The sequence below is a fragment of the Cygnus olor genome, chromosome 3 (assembly GCF_009769625.2).
Source record: "Cygnus olor isolate bCygOlo1 chromosome 3, bCygOlo1.pri.v2, whole genome shotgun sequence".
Classification (NCBI taxonomy): Eukaryota; Metazoa; Chordata; class Aves; order Anseriformes; family Anatidae; genus Cygnus; species Cygnus olor.
The window spans coordinates 31,855,372-31,862,830 of NC_049171.1; the positions used below are offsets into that span (position 1 = coordinate 31,855,372).

The following is a 7,459-nucleotide window of genomic DNA, read 5'->3' on the forward strand; positions in this document are numbered from 1 at the left end:
GCCTTCGGCCACAAACCAGCTCCTGGTGTTTCACTGCCCCAGCCAAACACACCCTCGTGGCAGCCCCGTGCCCTGTCCCAGCTGCCAAGGACTCGCGTGCTCAAGGCCTGAAGCTACCTCAGGTCCTCCGTCGCCTTCTCCTGTCAGCTGCACACGGTTGGCCGGGCTGTTTATTTTCACTCTGTTTTCTATGGATTCAGCAAAACTCATCACTTGTATCGCCTGCACCTATCGTGCTGCAGTAAACAGCACTCGACAGCAAGAACTGGGCCCCCGCTGCCCCCGGGTCTGGCAGCTCCCCGCCACATCCATCCAGCACCAGGGCTGGGATTAGGATTGGGACCGGGATTAGGACTCCGGCCACTGAAGTAGCACTGAGGAAATGGATTTGGGAACCATGGGAGCAGTGCTGTTGGGGCCCAAACCTGCCGGTAAAGTTAATAACAAAGAGCAAGAGCTAGCAATTTGTTTTCAATGGTACCAGCAAAGAGCTAGTGCCCTGTTAGGAACCACAGATATTGCATTACATTTAACTGTTTTCTGGTCTTTTCCTCACTTTCCATGAAGAACAAGAAATTCAACACAAGGGGTCTCAAAACATGAAAAACACCACTTGTGATATTAAGGTCAGTGGGAAATCCGTCCTTCAGAAAGCGCACATAACAAAATTAACCTTGACTTGGGTCTTTCAATAGCAACCCCATACATCATACTCCAGTTTTTGGTGTGTCCAAGTCTGGGTTAGAACAAAGTTAGGGACATCAGGCACAAAGCAGGTGCTATGCGTGTTAAGCCATTTACTACCTTTGACTTTGAGAGACAAGGTGGTTTGGTCTTGTTGGTTTTGGTTGGTTTTCCTATTTGTTCTGCGTTTTTTTTTTTTTTTTTTTGGGGGGGGGGTATCATTTCGGGCAGGGTGGCTGTTACCTTCTGCAATCGACCCTTTCAAACTCCGGCTTCCACACCAAAGCGGCTGGAGCTGAGAGGAGGAACGCAGAGGAAAGAAGAGCGAGCCATTGTGTTTTGATTCGCAGTAGGCACAGAAGTAACCTTCAAGGTTACCTTGCCCTATTTGAGGCCTCAGGAAGGAGAAAAACAGCGTTTCAGTCATGGAATTTCTTGTCTAACTACAGGCCCCACCCTTCACAACAACTAATGACAGGAAAGCATTTTGATTCAAAACTCTGAAAGTAGTATCCAGCCAGAGGCGAAGGAAAACTTTTTTTTCATTTTCGGGAGAAGAAAAGAAACTCTTGCTCAATAAGTAGCAATTATGCCGCAGAATTTATATGCCGAGCACGGCCGAGCGTAAGAACACCAGATCAGTCAACCATAGCGTTAGCTGCTTTGAGGATGATTAACAGAATGAACTTTCAAAGGTCAATTAAATGTCAACACATTTTAAAGAGATATTCTTCTTAAGGTCGGGCAGCGCGCCGCGGCGCCCGCCAAAACCCGTGAGCGGCTCCGCACGCCCGGCGCTCGCACGGGCAGAGGCAGGGATGCCAACTAATTAATCTTTTTATAGGAAATAAGGGTTATTTGGGTTCCTGGGGCTGCCGGGCCGCCTCTCAGCCGCTGCCTTAGCTGGGGGTGCTCCTCGCCCCTCTCCCCAAAGCGGGGCAAGAGGAGCGTGGGGAGGCTGGAGGTCTCGCCGCTCGCTACGTGAGCAGCAGAAGAGGCTTTCGGAGACGCGATGGAGCTGCCCGGATGTAAAGCTCGGCCGGGGGGGTGTCGCGGCGATGCTCGGGCCGGCAGGGGGGTGGCTCGGGGGGAGCTCCGCCGCGGCACGGGGCAGGGGAAGCCCGGCACGGCACGGCACGGCTCCTGCTCATGGGGGGAGGCAGCGAGAGCCCCCGACCAGCCTGCTGCTGGATGGTTTGGGGGGGAAAAAAAAGCAAGTTTGGGGGAGAAAAAAAAAAAAAGGAAAAACTTAAAGAAAAAAAAAAGAAAAAAGGGGGGGGGGGGAAGGGGGAGAGGAAAAGGAAAAGAGGAAAAAAAGGGGGGAAAAAAGGGGAGAAGGGAAAAAAGTGAGGGGGAAGAATAGGGGAAAAAGGGGGGGGAGAAAAGGGAGGGGAAAAAGGAAAAGGGAAAAAAGGGGAAAAATGAAAAGGGGGGAAAAAGGGAAAAAGAAAAGGGGTTAAAAAAGAAAAGAGGGGGAAAGGGGGGGGAAAGGGGGAGAAAAAAGAAAAGGGGGGAAAGGGGAAAAAGAAAAGGCGAAAAGGAAGGGGAAAAGAAAAGGGGAAAGAAGAGGGAAAAAAGAAAAGGGGAAAGAGGGGAAGACAAGGGGAAAAAAGAGGAGAAAAAAAAGAAAAGGGGAAAAAAGGGGAGAAAAAAGGAAAGGGGAAAAGAGGGAAAGAAGAAAAGGGGAAAAAAGGGGTTAAAAAGGGAAAAAAGGGGGGAAGGTGAAGGGGGGGGGGGGGAAGGAACAGGAGGCAAACCCCCCGAAGTCGCCCCGCGGCACCCCTCACCCCGCCGGCGGCCGCCCCACGCCGCGCCCGCACCTGCAGCCCCTCGCCGCGCTGCCGCTGCCCGGCGCCGTGCCCGCGGCCGCCCCTTACCGCGTCCGAGCCCAACTTTTCCCACTCCGGGCAAAACTTGCGGCTCCGTGCGGCCGCCCCGCTCCCCGCCGCCTCGCGGGGGGCCGGCTGCCGGCCGCGGGGGCGGGGCCGGGCCGGGGGGGGGCCGGGCCGGGCCGGGCCGGGCCGGGCTTTGTCCGCCTCCCCCCCCCCCCCCAGCCGGGCCGGGCCGGGCCGGCCGCGCTCCTCCTCCCCCCGCCATGTTCTTTGTTCCCCCCCCGCCCCGGCCGCAGGTGACCGCCCCCCCCCCTCCCCGTTCAGCCGGAGGGGATTCCGTGCCGCTCCGCCAATGAGCGCAGGGGGAAAGGGGCGGCCCCGGCCAATGAGGCGGCGGGGAGAGGAGAGAGTCCCGCGGGGAGAGCCAATGGGGAGGGACGGCCCCGCCTCCCCGCCCGCGGCTGCATGAGGGGGAGGCAGCGGCAGAGCCCTCAGACCCGACAGAGCCGGGGCCGTGTCGGGTGTGGTGGCTTCGCTGTTGCCCCCGCCGTTACCCGGTTCCTAATAATAAATTGTGTCACCCCGCTCCTAATAAAGTCATCAAATTCACTCACCCTCCCCTGTCCCAGCTCCATGCCGGGTCCTGTCGCTGTCCCCAGCGAGCAGAGCTCAGCGCCTGCCCCTCCGCTCCCCTCGTGAGGGAGCGGCAGGCCGCTATGAGGCCTCCCCTCAGCCTGCTCTGGACAAACCAAGGGACCTCAGCCACTCCTCACACACCTTCCCCTCCAGACCCTTCACCATCTCCATTGCCCTCCTTTGAACGCTCTCTAATAGTGATGAAATTGATCAGATGAAAGCCACAACTGTGAAGTCTTGTTGCCTTTCCCATGACTGTATCACGCTCATTTGGTGATCCACAAATAAACTCCACTCATTCCTGCCCAGTAAGTCATAACTATACACCCAAGCACTGGATGTATTTGTTCTTTAACCTCAGAACATATAACCTTGTTGCTTGTAGATTGAACTTACTTCAAATTATTCCAGTCTTCAAGTTCAGACAAATGTTTTTTTAGGCTCTCCTGATCCTCCTTTCTCCAGACTGTGCCTCCCAGCTCTGTCACTGGGAAACTTCACCAGTGTGCTCTGACATCCGGTGCCAAGGTCATGGATGCAAATGTTAAGCTTTAGGTCTGTCAAATGCCTGATCTTCTGGATCTTCCTGCCGCGAGGGAACGCTCCCTCTGTGACATTGTCCTTCAGCCAGTTTCTTCTTGCATTTTATCCCACTTTCCACTTATTTCCACTTTTTTAATTATGTTTTCCTAATAAATTTGCTCTAAATCCTTAGTGACTAGCAGTGGCAGACCACTGGGCTGCAATTGCTTCCTGCTGAGCTTGACCACCAGCTGTGAGAGGGCACTGGTGGGCAGCCTGTGCTGCTTTCCCCCCATCTTTGAAGAACATCTTATGTGACTCCTGCCCTCAGATGAAGATTGCCATAGTAAGAGTCTCATACTATAAATGTAAGAGTAACAGCAGCTAACACCAGCCAACATGCCGTATGCTACATCTGGGGGACGTGGGAGAGTCATCAGAATTAGAATTCATGAATATAGATTTGGCTGAACTTGGATTTTCTCCTTTTCTCCCATGCAGGACATGGACGTCCTTCCTTCTCACCCTTTTCACCAGAGAGCTGAGTATTATTGCATACACACATGGGGACAAGCATCCTCTGCTGTGTGGCTCAAAACACAGCCTTAGCTTAGATTTTGTTGTTGGTACGGCTACATTTGTGTTTCTCAATTAAGAGATGACTCGTTGAGCGGACTTGCTACCTTCCTGATGCCTGGGCCTTTCAGCACAGAAGTTCAGGCATTATTACTGTTTGTAAGGCTTGTATTTCTGTCATAGCTACGCACAAATTCAGGAACAGAGCCTAGGTCCTAACCCCACCAACCCACAGCTCAAACTGGACGGGACGAAACCTAGCATTTATATGTGGAATAGTTACACAAGGATTCAGCCAAATCTCAGCAGCAGAGCAGAGCAAAAGTATTGGTTCTGCTCAGATGCATAATCCCTCCTGCAATAGCCATTCCCAGCTTCCCGATACAAGGGTAAAATGAGGTGTCCACCGGTCACAACAGACACACAGGTGACTTGCAGCGGCTTTATGAGCTGCCGCTGACTGAGCAGTGGTATTTGGCCGTGTTCCTGCTCATAAACTGTTTCAAACATGAGAACAACATTTCATAAGCCACTCGCGCCGGGGAGGAGGTTTGTGTTAGCATTTCATCTCACCGTTGCTGTGGCTCAGAGCAGGGATGGGCACTGCTGCTCTCCGCAGGCTTTAGCGCCCAGCTGGATGGATGAGAAGGCCAGGTGGGCCCAACCTTGCTGGCGTTGGACGAGCCGAATGTTACTGTTTCACACTTAAAACATCTCAGTAAACATATGAGATTCAATTATGTATTTAAGTTTTGCGGGGTTATATTTACTAGATGTTTTCAGTCACATTTTATTGCTGCAATATCTCTGAGGGAAAGCTGTTACAAGCTGCCAAAGGACATGCCCTCTGAGTTAGGAAGAAAAGTGTCTACTTTGTTACGGGCATGTTTCTCACAAATGCAGTAAGTCAATGGTGTCCTTGTAGTGATTAATAGAGAAGCCATTCAGAGTCCTTGGGGGTGGGGGGGGGGTTGTTTTTTTTTTTTAATTACCAAGATAACTTCCTCATCCAATCCATTGCTCAAAGACATAACAACCGTGTTTTACTCATTCTCATTGCTGTAAGTGAGATGAAGAAGTGTTGATATATTCTCCCCAGAGGTCACCAGAAATACAAACAAGGTTGTGGACCTAATGTATACACACAGGCTGGTGGATAAAGTCGGGGGTTTATTGTACTGTAAGGGAAGCTGAACAGAAGGGAAGGAGATTAAACAAGACATTTGGAAGTAAGAGTTACCTGCCCTGCATGGCAGCTGATCTGCGGCAGAGCTGCAGTGTGGGAGGCTGGGAAGAAGAAAAAGCACAGGCATTTATTGTATTTTTTAATGCAGGACAAACACACTGCAACATTAAGGGTAAAACCAGTGATAATCATGTTGCCCCTTTTGATCCAAACTCATGAAATGTGGCGTCACAGATTATTTCCATCGGAAAGCCAAGGGTAGAGTTGGGAATGTCGCTGACGGAGCTCTGCTTCCTTGTAGAAGAGTATACCTGCTTCAATATTTATTCACCATTCCCAGCTTTCTCCCAGTCTGTTTTCGACCGGAAAGTCGGTCGAAACTCCTCAGGTTTCCCTCAGGCCAGCGTTTTCCACCCTTCCCTTGCAGCTGTGACTGCTCGTCTCTGCCCCTTCTCTCGCTGTTCCAGTCGCAAGCAAACACCCCTCCAAGCTATGTGCTCTGCCCGATGCTCTGCTGCTGAGCAGCATGGCCTGTATAGCCTGAGCTTGTGGGGGGAAACTGGTGTTCCACCAGTGCTCTTACTCCAGAAGTGAATGTGTGTGCTGAAAGAGTCACACAGCTAGGTGCTCCTCCAAGCAGCACACTTCAGCGATGCAAAATGATTTTCTGCCCAGTCCAGCTTTCGGTGCAGCTCCCAACTCTCAGTCTGATGATGTCTAGACCGGGAGGAACTGACGTGGGTTGGCTGCTGGATACGTCTGTAATGAACCTGCTTAGTGCATCAGACTAGGGTTGGGCAGTTCTGCCATTTCATTCCTGATGGAAACAATAATTCAGAAAAAGAAAAAAAAAAAAAAAAAAAAAACAAAACAAAACACACTCTTCCAAATTTCATTTTCTTCTCCATTTAAACAACGTCTCCTCATCTGCAGGATATGTAATATGAGTATGTAATGTTTGGGGGATAGAGGTTAGGTCTTTGCCCTCCACTGTTGTCCTGAGTTCTGGGTGTCTTTGAAAGCACAACAGGCAGCTTTTTCAAGTGGCTGAGCTGGTAAACAGCAGCAAATGTCCAGTTCCACAATTTTATCATGCTCACCATGAGTTACCATCAGGGAGCAGTATACTACGCATCGTATAGCCTTCAGATAAAACATAATCAGAGTAACAGGGTTGTTGTCTTGCATTTTCATCTCTCTGGTGTTCAAAGCAAAATTAAAATAACTTAGAAGATACTACTACACTTCAGAAGTGATTTTTAAACTTCAGGTCTCAACTACAAAAATATTCCTCTTGATGTATCCGACAAGATTCTAGTTAGTGCCTCGGGGGATGCCCATAATATCCCCAGTTACCTTCTTCTCTCTCTGTAATTATTAATACCGTGGTCTCTTCTCTTTCTCTGTAATTATTAATACCATGGTTTAACTCCATCCAACATTGTAAAAGAAGTATATGCTAACAAAAAAGGCCAAAGTTCCCTAACAAAATGGCTAGATAACGATGTACTGACTGTGGAGGCATATGACTGCTCCCCCCGGAAATTTTGGTTGGGCAGTGCAATGATTTTCTTCATGTGCGGAACCAAACTTGAGGTCTGCTCAATTTTACACTGATGTTTTCAACTAGTGGACATTCTGGGGTAAAAATTAACAGGTAGGGCTCACTTCTGCTCCCGCGGACTCACCCTGCTGTTTGATTTGTGGTTCTGTTCCATCAGATACCAGGCTGTCAAGAGCTTGTCCCTAGCCCAAAAAGTCAATGATCTAAACTGCAGAGGGGTGAGGACAGCTGGGCAACGGACACGGATTAGGCAAAGAATACAGGAACATCGAGGCTGTTAGGAATGAAATAAGCAGGAGCCGTCATCCATCAGCTGTCTAGCTGCTGACACTTGTTTTGTCCTGCGCACACTTCCCATTCGTTCTGTTCTGGATAATGAGAGATCCATGCTCTGGTGCATCCAGGAATGACGGTAATATTAAATTTTCCCATTTGAGGACAGAACATTATGAAAACAGT

General features: G+C 50.3%; 1 long non-coding RNA gene across 4 annotated transcripts in view; it reads right to left on the minus strand.

Annotated features, from left to right (window-relative positions):
• Positions 1 to 2,662, minus strand: part of LOC121067765 — a 65,956-nt gene extending 63,294 nt beyond the window's left edge. For 2 of the 4 annotated variants that reach the window (XR_005818433.1, XR_005818432.1), the window contains exon 1: positions 2,562 to 2,662. This is a non-coding gene — a long non-coding RNA (uncharacterized LOC121067765). Of the gene's footprint in view, positions 1 to 927; positions 1,536 to 2,504 lie in introns of those variants that run through there. The other 2 variants (XR_005818434.1, XR_005818435.1) reach the window with 2 other exon arrangements.
• Positions 2,663 to 7,459: the final 4,797 nt, after the last annotated feature.